General features: G+C 39.2%; 1 protein-coding gene and 1 non-coding gene across 3 annotated transcripts in view; one reads left to right on the forward strand and one right to left on the reverse strand.

Annotated features, from left to right (window-relative positions):
* Positions 1-13,904, forward strand: part of LOC124161497 (protein FAM13A) — a 395,360-nt gene that overhangs the window by 17,844 nt on the left and 363,612 nt on the right. The window lies entirely within an intron of this gene.
* On the reverse strand, positions 8,458-8,530 carry Trnaf-gaa. Its single transcript has one exon. It is a non-coding gene; the product is annotated as a tRNA-Phe (tRNA).

Genomic DNA, 13,904 nt, shown 5'->3' on the forward strand with positions numbered 1-13,904 from the left:
TATTTCCCCCCCTTTGATAGCTCATTCATCCATCGTCCCTTGACGTGCCGTGTCGATGCAAGCCTCGGGAGAATCGGTGATTTGCGAAATTGCGCTAACTGCTTTCCGTTAAAGGTCAGGGATAAGTCGAGCAGTCAGCAATTGTTCCTCTGCCCACTTGTACCTGGTATCCTCGTTATTTACGTGGAAAACATAACGTATACTCAAAAAGGGAGACTGCGATTATTGCCTCCGCAATAGGGTAATTTCCTTCATCAAAGAAAACGAAAGACATTGATTGCTATTCGTTACCCGCCATCAGTGTATTCATAATATACCAATTAATCATTATGTACAAATCAATGACGTGGCCTTGATCATTTTGAATATTTTGAAAATTCTTATTGGGAATGATATAGCTTTTATTTTAACTTCATAGGATACCAAGTAAAGGCTGTTAGGAGTGAAGGCATTTCTCTTATCTGAGGCTATTCTTTACTTGCTTCCGTAATGGATTCATTATATGTAATTTGATCGCCGCTAAATTTTAATAACAGGTCATTTTACAATTATAAACATATGGTCTTACAATTTACATTTACATGGGTTACACATGGGTTTACAATTATAATCATATGGTCTTTACCGCATGGCGTCGGTGGTGTAATGGTCAGCATAGTTTGCTTCCAAGCAGTTGATCCGGGTTCGATTCCCGGCCGAAGCAAACTTTTTTGTGTTGAGTTGAGAAAATGATACAAGCATTGTTTAAGTTCATGATTTTAAATTTTTTATCTGTCATCTTTATTCCCCTCGGATGTACTCATGTCAAGGCTGGAAGGAGTAAAGGAATTATGTAATGTCTGGCTTCTCCCGGCGAACAAGAGGGTAGTTTCCTTCATCGAAGAAAACGAAAGGAATTGATTGCGATTCGTTACCCACCATTAGTGTATTCATGATACGTATGTAATATTCATAATTCATGTATGCCCATGTGATGCCGCTCCACGTGACGTCACAAGGACCTACATTCTTTTCATTATTTTTGAAAAATCTTCGTCATATCATATGATTTTTATAATGCTGCATTTACGCAACGCAAGGAAAACTCCGATAAATAAAAATAAAAAAAAATTTTTAAACTTAGGGGGCACTTTTTATTTTACAACGCGATTTGCACACTCGACATCTTCGCCGGGAGGTATCAGTATTCTTTTGGATTATGTGCTCTATTCTGTCTTGACGGACATGCTAAGGTGTGTCATTTTTCCTAGGATTTCCTGCATGTGCGCACCGATTTTTATGCCAAACGCCATCAATCATCAAAATATCATTGTATAAATGCAGTGGCGCCGACTCCATGGGGCTTGAGGGGGCCCGAGCCCCCTCAAAATTCGTTATGGATGCGAGGAAAAAATGTGTCATGCAAGTAGATTTTCCCCGGACTGTACAGATATCGAGATTCGAGTTATCAGGGTTCTAATGTTGATCATATGACTCTTCAAAAATGCTTAAAAAACTTAAAACTCACTACTTATAAAATTTCCCGGGCCAAGATCCCCGGTTTGGGCCCCCCCAATATTTTTCGTGAGTCGGCGTCCCTGTATAAATGAAAATGTTAGTGAAAATGACAAAATAAGAGCTAGAGATATAGGAGAGTGTTGCACCACGGAACACTTCTTCAAATTTTTTACATAAAGCAAAATATATTTACTGAAGATTCAGTCTAATAGTAGCAATTCAATCCATCAGGATTACTTAACATAAGTTTTAAGTTTGACTTGTACCTTTACTTTAATTGATCTACTTAAAACTTCTAAAAAGAGTTTAAAATTGTCCCTAGGTGCATCATGTTCATGTTCCTAGGAGCACTACCTATTGCACCAAGAAGCACAAATTAGATTGGTGGAAACAGTAATTAAAAAGTGAAAAATGGAAATAAATATGATTTGTTAATTAAATTTGAAAATACATTAACGGGTCCTATAAAGAAAATTAACGTAGCTTAGGTAAAAACTCAATTTAAAAAATAACTCCTTTCAAGTAAAAATAAACTTAGGTTAAACATTCCGTAATTAAGAACATTCTTAATAGTCCGATTATACATATGAATTTCACACAAAAAAGCAAAGTATAGAATATCAGACCATAAATTACGGCCGACTACAAAAATCGTGAAAATGGTCGCAATGGTCTTTTATACGCTGGTCCTGTAGTCGAGTGGGTGAATTGGTTGAGGGCTTCAGGCGTCCTGACAGACAGACGTATTTGAGATGTGCATTTTCGCCGTAGCCGAAAGCAACGTACCCTCTCCATGTTTCGATATGCTACTGATGGTAATCGGTTGGTCGTCCTTCAGTTTGTTTTCATATGGAAATCACCGCTGCGAACGCTTGGAACGGGGATCCACCAAAACTCGGGTCAACCAGAGTGTCAAATTTGGTGTCGGAAAATTTTGCAACTGTCGCGCATACATTACTCGCAGCCTTGGAAACGACCCGTGCGTCGTGGTAGTAACCGATTGATCGAATTCCAAGGCTATTTATTTTTTGACGAAGAGAATGACATACATAGCTAACATCACTCGAGAAATAAGTTTGGTTGAAAACGTGAAAAATTGGGAATACATACAGGAATTAATAGCTGAAAATCAGCAGGCATTAGAATAGAAAGATTTGGTGCTTTGCCGGCGAATAGACTTAGTGAAGAGTTCTCGGGATCGTCACCGGGTCAGGAACGTCATTACTGACGAAGTTTCGATGTCCGACTCGGCATTAAAATGTTTGTACTGAATATTGGTCGGTAAACAACTTTATTTGGAAATTCAAAGTTCAACATGCGGCGAAATGCAACCCGAGGTACCAAATGAACAGAGAAAAAATTTTGTTTCCTGACAGCCCCTATTGGTTGAGATATTCATTTGAGTGTGAAGATGCAATATTTTAATATGTAAGTTGGAAGTTATTTGGGAAGCAGATTAGAGGAAAATGGATACAGCAGAAAGGACGTTATAAAGAGAATTGCATTAGCAAAAGAGGCGTTCATGAACGGGAAGGAGCTTATGAGAGGATCGCTATTTTAGAGTTTTAAGAGAATGCTACAGAAGAGTTTGATCTGGAGTATACAATTATAGTATGAAAGTGAAGAGTATTAAAGCGAAAACATTGACCCTTAGGAAAGAGGATGAGAAAAGAATGGAGGCGTTCGAGGTGTGGGTATGGAGAGGAATGGAGAAGGTGTAGTGGACGGAGAGGAGGAGGAACGACGAAGTGCTGGATATGGTGAGTGAGGAGAGGCAGCTTTTAGATGAGATACGGACGAGACAGAAGGTATGGATGGAGGGGTACTTAGCGGGGAGGGGATGTCGAAAACAGCGTCAGAGGGTAGAATGTTAGGTAAACTATGGACGGGATGGAAGGGAATAGGATTTTTAAATAGAGTGAAAGTGAGCAGGCCTTATTGTCTATTGAAGAGGAAAGAGCATGAATGAAGGAGAGGCTACCAGATTACTTCTTAAGTACTACATGGGAACCTACCTTAATCGGCAGAAGAATTTAATAATTATAATAGTTGTTCCGAAGATCACCTATTGCTCCCCAATTTGGTTAATGTCTGCTCCAAATAATCTTGTCACCCTTAACAATGTTATAACTTTTTTGCAAAAATTATAAAGTACAGGAACTCAAATCTCCGCGAGGGACCTGCTAGTGTAGTTTTATCCTCTTTATCCTTCTCTAGTCTCTCCCGTCTTCAACTTCTATCAGACATAAAATTCATTTACGATGCCCTTAACTCCCACTTCGACAGTCCTGATACGATATTTTTTCCTTATTCAACAACAGAGTATCTTCCCACCACACCCGTTCTACCTCTTTACTCCTCATGCCTAAACCCAGGCTATCAGTAATTAAGGGCTCTCTATTCCTCAGACTTTCTTTTCTGATTAATTCTCTCCCGGCTGATATTGATCCGTTTTTTTAATTATAAGTTTTATTCACCTGACGTGAACATATTTGAGGCATAATTGATAATGCAACTGGATAAATTTTGTTGTTTGGTTTTTGTTTGATTTAAAGTTGTAATAAATAAATAATTTATTTAATTTTTAGCTGTAATAATTGCATTTTAAATTGGCAGTCTTGCTGTATGCATACCATTTTATTAAAGTAAAAGAAAATAAATAATATTAATAATGCTAATCGGAATTCACTCCCACCCACAGACTTCCTATCCTTATTCGCCTGTGTTTCGGTCTGTATCCAAAAGAATATAAAATTTCAATTGTACCGTGCATTGGTACATGAATGTGTTCTTCAACGACCGAGTTTTCGTTTATTCTTCAGTTTTTTGGATCCTGTACTCTCTTTTGAGATATACAGGATCCCATTTTGTGTATCAAATGTCCTCAATGGTGCTGCTATCCGATCGGCTCTGCTTGGAATCCGCGGATATGAGGCGAGAGAAAATTTCGTTCTCTAGGAAACTCTTTTGCCTGTCAGGTTTGGATTTTCTGGCCGCACAACGTTCTTCGTTTTTGCACCAGGCACCAAAAAATTTCTCTGTCTGAGAGTCCCGGCATGCGAAGTTTTTCCTGTCTCCTCGATGCACCGCGGGAAAGCAATGTCAGGACAAAGTGATCCGAACGATTCTCGTTTTATCTCCGGACTCGAATTGGCGGTATTCGCTCTAGTGACGAAATTATCGATTCTTTTTTTTCTATGGTGCGCTCGGCGATCGTTTTTTGTTTTCTTCCCGTCCGTCACTGCGATATCTCCGAGCAGGTTGGAATTTCTGGACGCGCTGTTTCGGAGTCTTCAGCGTGATCAGAGTTCCGCCATCTTAGTTTACTATTTTTGGACTCGTTAGTCTCTGGCAGACGTTTTGAGATGGCATAGTTTTTCCTAAAAAATTCGGGATTTTTTTCCTAAAAAATATCTTCTATATTATTTCTACTGTATAGATACCTTTTTCTCAACTTATACGCAACCAAACTCTACAAATGAGGCACAAAAATGCACAGAATTTATCAGAGAACATGCGACGGCATATCTTACTTCCTAAATATTGCTATTGTTTCCTAAATTTGGTTTTTAAATAATAAAAAAAAAAAACAAAAACCGGTAAATATTCCTGACATTAACGGCGCACAAACTGATACATTTGTTCATTTGCAACAATATCTCGCATTCTTTGAATAACTTTTATCAAAATGCGGCTGATTCCACATTCAAGTCTCCTGTTGATACGTAAGTATGAGTCATCATGTGCGTTTAACAGAGGATAGTGTAATTACTTCCAATGTTGTGTTTAAAGAGGTCCTCTGACCTCAATTTGTACATGAACATTCCAATTAAATTCGTACTAAGACCCTGCCTTTTTTTCTACATTTTAAAATTAGAAACGCGCCTATCTCTCTGTGGACCTGCATTGAAAAGAGCGGGGGAAGCCCGCTGGGATCGGGCGCATCACGCTCGTTAAGTGAAAAATGCAACCAAAATCACTTTTATGCCGCCATCTTAGTTTGACTATTTTTGGACTTGTTAGTCTCTGACAGATCTTTTGATATGGCAAAGTTTTGTTCCGCAAATGCGCCAATTGAGTGAAAAATGCAACCAAAATCATTTATTCAATCGTTGATAGTCATCGGAGTTTTCCCATTATTCGCGATTCTTTTATTAACCCTTTCCAACCCAGAGCTGCTTCTGGGAGATATGAAATTTCAAGATCTTTCATTTTGAAAACTTGAAAATTTTGCACTCGATCGTAATTATCATGGGAGATAAATGTTTCGTTAATACAATTTACACCACAAAATAATTCGTAGTTTAGATGTTTCCTAAATATAGCAGATAATTTATAAATTTTTGACGTTGCTCTGAAGCAACATTGGGTTATAATGGGTTAATGTAAGTACCTTTAAAATCTGTGTCCTGTTAGCCACTTTACTGGTTGGGATATCCTTGAAAATATAATGTTTTACTGGAATTCTTTTATTTCCTTTGGCTGTAATGAAATTAATTGCCGCTATAAGTGCAGGAAAATGACTAGTTTACTGTCGTGAAATTTTATTTTAAGCTGAGCTGGTTGTAGAACGTAACCGTGGTGATTGATAAATATTTTTCCTTGGAAAGATATGTGTTTGAGATATAAATTCGCGAAGTCAACCAATAAAGAAATTAAAGAAAGTTCACTGCGTGCGGTCCAAAGAGTATTTTAATGCTTGTACGAGTTATCTTTAAAATTTCACCAAAACGTACGCATGAACCCTTATGAAATTGAAATATGTTTTGGTCGAAGTAGGCGTGGCTTATCCTACCCAAGCACCCCCATTCCTGCCGGACTCCGCTCCACGCTCAGAACCAGTGGTGCCATCTCCAGTATATTCCAACCTCCTTGTTGCTTTTTTCATATTACGATTGTTCCGGCGATAGTAAGAACTACCGTGCATTCACACAGCGACGGTGAAAACTATAGCTGCGGAGGTATGTAGGGTTAAGATTTAACAGTGTTCAAAGTGAATTTAACGTATTATTCTTCTTCCATCCATATTCTTCCTTGCTAAGACAACTTATTGTAAAAAATGGAGCGATGGAAGCTTAGACCATATAAATCATAGACCATATACTTTATATCATCAACCTCTATTGGTTTATATGGTCTAAAGGCCTGTTTACACGGTACATTAACACGTACGGGTTAATGTCTAAATGTATGAACGCGAGAATGAACGCCAAAATGCACCGTGTAACCACCCAACTTGTGCGAATGCATGCACAGAAAATAGAACCTGTTCTAATTTGGTTCATGCATTCGTACATGTTCCGTTCCGGTCCACAAAAATCATTCACGCAAACGTACATTAACTCGTACGTGTTAATGTATCGTGTAAACAGGCCTTAAGGAAGAGAGCTTCACAAACTTTTCGTCTTTCTTTTGTTGTTTCCTCTCCCGGTTTCGCAGCGCCTAGTGATAAAGTGGCAACGTTCGGAATTATTTTTTTTATTAGACAATAGTATACAATTCGTCCGACAATGATACGCGAATTATAATTCGAATACTATTATCCGGACATGCGTTCACAGCATGGGCGTACCCAGGATCAAAAATATTGGGAGGACGGGCCGGCAAGCCGTGGTCGTTCAAATTGTAACATTTTAGCGCGGAAAAGGTTAAGGAAACCAAAATTTTAAAATTATGACAGCGCTTTATTAGTTTATAAAATTATTGATGGAAAAAATAATGAGATATATATTTGATTCCATGTCTTATTTTATATAATTTTTCTTCAAAAGAAAATTATTTCAAATATTTCGTTTTGAGCTATATTAATTTTCTAGGGGGGGGCGGACTGCTGCCCCCGCATGCCCCCCGCTGAGTACGCCCATGGTTCACGCCACTAGTTCTGCCAACTATCGTCAGGACGATCGCGGGAACAATCGTAATCTGAGCGAGGCATGTCTGGTGCTCTCGGCGATCCTTTTTTGTTTCTTCCCGTCCCTCACCGTGATATCTCCCGCTTCCCGGAAAAAACGGTCCAATCCTCTTGTTTCTCGATCGACTTTTATCCTATTTCTCGACATGACGCTGTGGTTGCGGCATGACAGTTGAATCTCCTCGATTGAAAATCTTTCTTCCGCTAAAGTGCGCGTCAAGTAGGCTCTTGTGATACTATTTTTTCCTGTACAGGGATAGGAAATGTCTTTCAAATAGTGGTTCCCAGGATTTTCGAACGAAATCCAATCACTTTTTGTCAGTATAACCCTCAAGCTCGATATCTTTCGAAACTAGAAAATATACCGGAAATGGAAGTAGTACTTGCTAAATAAAAAACCCTTCGAAAATTCGATGAAAAAGTGAAAGAGCAATGTTATTATACTCTCGTGAGACCTCTTTTGGTGTATGAAACTAGTATATTGGATCCGTATGAAAAAGGAATGGTTACGGATATGGATGCATTACGGAGACGAGCAGAATTTAATAAAATACGTTAAACATGGTTGTGTCACTAGATTGATCAGGGATATAGAATGGGAAAGTCATAGAAAGGGAATCTTTTGGGAAAATTGCAAGTAGAATAATTTTCGCTTGATATTCAATATATTTTGATAGAGCCCAATAATTATGGTAAAACGAAAACAAGGATGTGATTAGGGAAATAGACAGCAGAACTACCAGGGTGTGTGGAATGGGGTGATTCCTCACCAGGCATGCAGCACTAGCAGCCTAGCCTTTCAGACACGCGCTCGCTTGTCGGACAGCTGCCGTTTACATCTGCTGCTGGGCCAAATAATTGGTATTAACTTCTGCGTCTCAGCTTCACTCTCAGTGTAGAATTTTCTATGAGAGAAATGACGAAATGATGCAGTGACGATCCATCAACAACTGCACGGTATTAGGCTAGGCAAAGACCTGCCATTATAAGGTTTTCAAATGAAATTGTAAAAGGAGAAGACTTTACGTCACCGAGGCCGGCAAAATATTTGCCGAAACCCGGGATCGAACCAGGGACCTTTAGATCTTCAGTCTAACGCTCTCCCAACTGAGCTATTTCGGCGCGTTAGAGAATTGGATGAAAATATGGTTATGTATAGTTAATAATGTGATCAATAATTGTCTATGGAAGTCAGAATTGTAAAAAAATGATGTATTAATCTTTCATTCGCCAGAAAAAATGCTTCTATACTCTTTGTAAAACAAAGATATGACCTAAGAGACCTCTAGATCTTCAATCTTTCGCTTTCCTAACTGAGCTATTTGGCTGTATGTGGTTAATAATCTTATCAATAATTGTCAGTGAAATTCAGAATTATAAAAAAATTTATTGACCTTTAAATCTCCGGAAAAATGCTTTTATGCTCTTTGTAGCATACGTATATGATTGGAAATTTATTCATCTGAATGTCAGTCATAGGTACATTACTAATTAAGGATTTTAATAGTTGGTACCTAATATTGCCTAAAATAGTCATGCCCTAAGGTGGCAACATACGCATGAGTCACTGAATGGAGAAGAAAAAAATTAACCGAAAATGTACTTCAGTACGCACCGACCTAATAAATGGAAAGCTACTAAGGAAAAATCAATCATAGCACATAGTCAGTAAACTTATTGGGGCACTCGGTGGAAATTCGGGCCATCCTCGTTCGATTGCAGTTCAACGTGAATCATACTTCAAGGAATTTTCCAATTATTGTGCATTTTCGGGTGACTGTATCAAAGTTAACCACTGGCTTTAAGTTGCAAAAGTAACTAGCGATCAACCACGTTATTTGACCATTGAAAATAAACAGATAAATTTTTACTTAGCGTCAATAATCTAATGAGAATTTAGACATAATATTAAGAGGAGACACTTTCGACGATTGTTAAAATTGATATCTTAATTTTATTAGCAATTTATCAATAAAAATAAGAATTATGCCTCGATAGAATACTATGTATACAAAATATCTTTAAAAATGACATTCTCCTGACGTAGCTACGTCAATACAATGGTTAAAAATAAGCAAGTAGTTAAAGGTTCAGTACATCTCACAAATATTTTCCAAGAATACTGCGCCATCCACGAGTTGATTAGTTTTTCAAGGCATGAAGGGCGTTAAAACTGAGACCAAACTCAATTTATGACACTTGGAAACCTTTCAAGCACTGGAAAAAGCAACCGGATGACAAAAAGCATCTGTTTAGGCAATCGCACACACCATAAAAAAAATAAAAAACGTCCTTAACGCCATCATCATGCTAACAGTGCGAAAATCTCCACTGATGTGTATTCCGTCATACACATCTGGTCAACAGGATGGCCAAGGGCTTACTCAGCGTTTTCTATTTCCCCATATGCCCATTCTCACGAGGTATAAAGGAAAAAGAACACTTTGACAGAGGTGAAGCAGCTACAAAAGGAATTTTGTAACATAAACCGCTGCACGCAGAGTTCATAAGGTACTCAGTTTTAGGAATTTAGAATGGGAAAGTCTAATCGATCGAAGGAGAAAAATTTGATCAAATCTTTTGCAGAAAATTCAATTAGAAAACTATATAGGTATATCATGCTCAAGATATTTTGAGAAAGCCTTATTTTTATGGTAAAAACGATCAAATGGATAATGTTAAGGAAATAGACTGCAGAACCGATAGGTTTAACGTGTCGTTTTTCCCGCGTAATACAAAGGATCATATTTTAGCTTTAGAATAGCTTCACTCGGACTTGACCTTTTTTTTTAGGTAAAATAGGCTATGCATGTTAGATAATAATTTATTATATTTGTAAATACTAACTATTTGCATTAATATTTTTGCATGATATAACTCATGCATGAATCGCTTGGACGAGAGAAGACTAGAGGCGTTCGATGTGGGTGTGGAGACGAATGGAGAAGTGAAGTGGACGGAGAGAAGGAGGAACGACGAAGTGATGGATATGGTGGGTGATGAGATGATGCTTTTAGATGAGATACAGATCAGGCAGAAGTTAGAAGGGTGGAGCGAGTACTTAGCGGGGAGGGGATGTTGAAAACAGTGTTAGAGGGTAGAATGTTAGGTAAACGAGGGAGAAGAAGGAATAGAATAGGATTTTAGATAAAATGAAAGGGAGGAGTCCTTATTGTGAATTTAAGAGGGAAGTGCTTGGTGGAAGGGGAGGCTCACTGAATTTTTCTTAATTACTCCATGGAAACCTACCTTAATCAGTAGAATAGTTTAAGTATAATAATAATTTTTCGCATAATTTGGGAAAACTTCTCACCGAATTTGCGGAGTAAGTTTTAGCATGTATTTTGTTCTGCGTTCTTGAAAAGAATGCCACCCTAATTTACCTTACACATTGAAAACGCTGCAGTGTTTATCGTGACAACTAATCTCGAATTTGGCCTCTCTTCGCTATGTTCCATGGAGGAGGATGGTGCGGAGTACGAAATGTATTTCGTTCCCAGGAAAAAAAATCCAAATATAATCATCTCACTGTTCTTAATTGACTAGAGGTAAGGAAAATTGGGTTTCCGCGCCTTAATTCCTAATAAAAGGTTGGCGGCTTTCGAGATATGGGTATCGATAGAGGTCAAAGTGGACAGAGAGAAAGAAAAACAACAGAGTGCTCGGCGTGATGGGATAGAATCTTACGGGGTAGACATGTGGGTTTTGGATGGAGCGATTACTATGCCGAAAGGGGGTGTTAGAAACTAAATGGAAGGTTGGGTATGCAAAGGAGGCGAACGGGTTTACCCGTTAACGCCTTTAGATACCACTTGGTACCACCTACTAGTGCAATATTAAATCTTTTTTGTTAATTATCGTAATTTATTTGTTTTTTTTTGCAAGTTTTCAGTTGGTAATCATGTTTTTAAATACGTTTCAAAAAAGTTTGATTTTAAAAGCTATATTTAATCCATGTCCAACCGTTTGAAGATGGATAATTTTCAATTAGCGTGATCTTGGATGAAAATATATGTTTTTGCGAATATTTATTTATTAAAGTATTCTACCGATTAAGGAAGGTTTCCATGGAGTGCTTGAGTACAATTCTGGGATCCTCCCTTCCCAGCAACCACTTCCCTCTTCAACTCACAATAAGGCCTTCTCCCTTTCATTCTATCTAAAAATCCTTTTCTTTTCCTTCTTTTCCCTCGTTTACCCAACATTCTACCCTCTAACACCGTTTTCAACATCCCCTTCCCGCTGAGTACTCGCTCCATCCATACCTTCTGTCTCCTCCGTATCTTATTTAAATAAATCTAATAATTAATTGCGAAAAGTTCATATCAGACACGGTCTCCGGCGTTACTTTGTGGAACTCCTTCGTCATAAAAAAGCTACCTTTCATACCCCATGTATCATACAAATTGTGTAATATAATTCATAATGCCAAAGTGTCATTTTACAATCCTGTGTCAGTGGGTAAAAGCCTTTTTAATACAAAGGACAAGTATGACGATCTACAGAAAAGTGGTGTTTATCATTTGCAGTGTGATATTAAATATATTGGACAAACTAGGAGAAATTTTAACGTAAGAATGAAAGAACACCGACGATGTTTTTTTAAATAACGATGAATCCTTTGGAATAGCCAAACATTTATGAAACGAAAACCATTGGTGTAATTTTGAACCTAAGATTTTACATTGTATCGACAAGGGGAGAAAAATGGACTTCTTAGAACAGTTTGAGATTGTGAATTGCCCCACTAAACTTTGTAATGACCGTGTGTTCCCCTCCCAGTCACCATTACTTTATGTCACAATACCATCCACCTACGACCCTCAACCTTGATTTCCTCATGTTTTTTTTAAACCTTTTGAGAACCCCCCTTTTTCCTTTGTCGTATAGGGGATCGGGTTGGTGTGGTGGCTAGAGTGTTGGCTTCCCACCCGGCGGGCTCGGGTTCAAATCCCAGCGGCGGCAGAGAATTTTCAGAGACTGCCCGATCCCAGCTTGAATGTTGTGTGGGGAACATTTCAAGATCAATACTCCGTCCGTCGGATGGGACGTTAAGCCGTGGTCCCCTTGGCGCCTTTCGTTAAGAGCAGGCTAATGCAGACGCCGGGTTTCTCTCCACCCTTCCTTCCCCACCCTTCCCTCATGGCGCAAATGACCTCAGCTGTCGGTCGCCTCCTCCAAATACCATAACATACCGTATCGCCTATGCAATCGCCAGCCCAAGGCCTTCCCCCTCCCCTTTCTTCAAAATCAGCTTTACCCGTCATCAATGTTCCTTCCCATCCCTCTTTTTTCATATCCCCCCCCCCCTCCACCCACCGAATTGTAGGTACGTGATGGTAGCATGATATGCAGAAACCCGGGTCGTACTATTTAAAATAAAGTGTGGAATAGAACAAAGTACTTTTATTTTATGCGAAAAGTTCAGGTTTTGGACCGCGAAGTCGCGAACTTACCTCCTTTATTTCAGTCAATTCAGGTTATAGCTCTCTCTCTATCAGTTACGAGAGGGAGAAATTTTTGCCCCGATCGAAGTGCAGGGAGGCGTGTATCGTAGGGAAAGCCGAGGTTGCGTTTCCGCCCCTGCGGCGGCCGTCTCTGGAATGTTTCCTCCGATGCACTCCCCCCCACCCGCCGCTCACCTACTTCCCGCAGAATCGTGTTCCGGAATCTCAGTCATCGTCCGCTGCAGTCGACGAATAGCGGTGCCTTAGTATCAGCGATGGGAAAAATATCGAAGAAATGTATGCGGGCTAAATTGCGATCACAATACGGTGGTTTCCTATTATTTTTCTATTGCCTAAATTGAAAGATTATTACTCCCGGAATACGTATTTCTCGCTTGTAGATTTTTAAGTGACGATATATATTTTTCGCGATTAATTTAAAAGCGCGCGGAAAAGCCACGGCTAACAACGGCTTCTAAGTAGGAATGATGGGAAAAGTCCGTGTGACGTATTTCTAGTTCCCGCTGCCACCCTGTGAGGTGACAGTGAGGCGAGGCTTGAGCGCTGATACGACGCAGGCTGCTAGCAGGTAGCGGAGTACCCTGCTAGCAGGTAGCGCTTGGATTAAATATGGATTATTAATACCTTATCAAACGAAGGAAATTTTCCGATCTTAGACAATTTTAATAAGTGATTATTAAGAGAGGTTTCCCTGAGCCCTGTGCCTCATGCATGCATTGGTAATCTCAGACGATGTAAAACTCCTATCTACTCGTATAGAAACCAGGTCCCTGTGACGTACCGTGGAGTGGCATCGCATGGGCGCCAATCTGGCCTTTTTCAAATTAGGATTCTAAAACCATATAATGTGTATATAATGAATACACTAATGGTGGGTAAAGAATCGCAATCAATGCCTTTCGTTTTCTTTAATGAAGGAAACTACCCTATTCAGATGAATTGCCGTGAGAAAAATTTCCCGTGGTGTATATGTATATGTACATCCCCCGGAAACGAACCACGGATCTTTGGCTTTCCACACCAGTGCG

Source organism: Ischnura elegans, chromosome 6 (genome assembly GCF_921293095.1).
Source record: "Ischnura elegans chromosome 6, ioIscEleg1.1, whole genome shotgun sequence".
Classification (NCBI taxonomy): domain Eukaryota; kingdom Metazoa; phylum Arthropoda; class Insecta; order Odonata; family Coenagrionidae; genus Ischnura; species Ischnura elegans.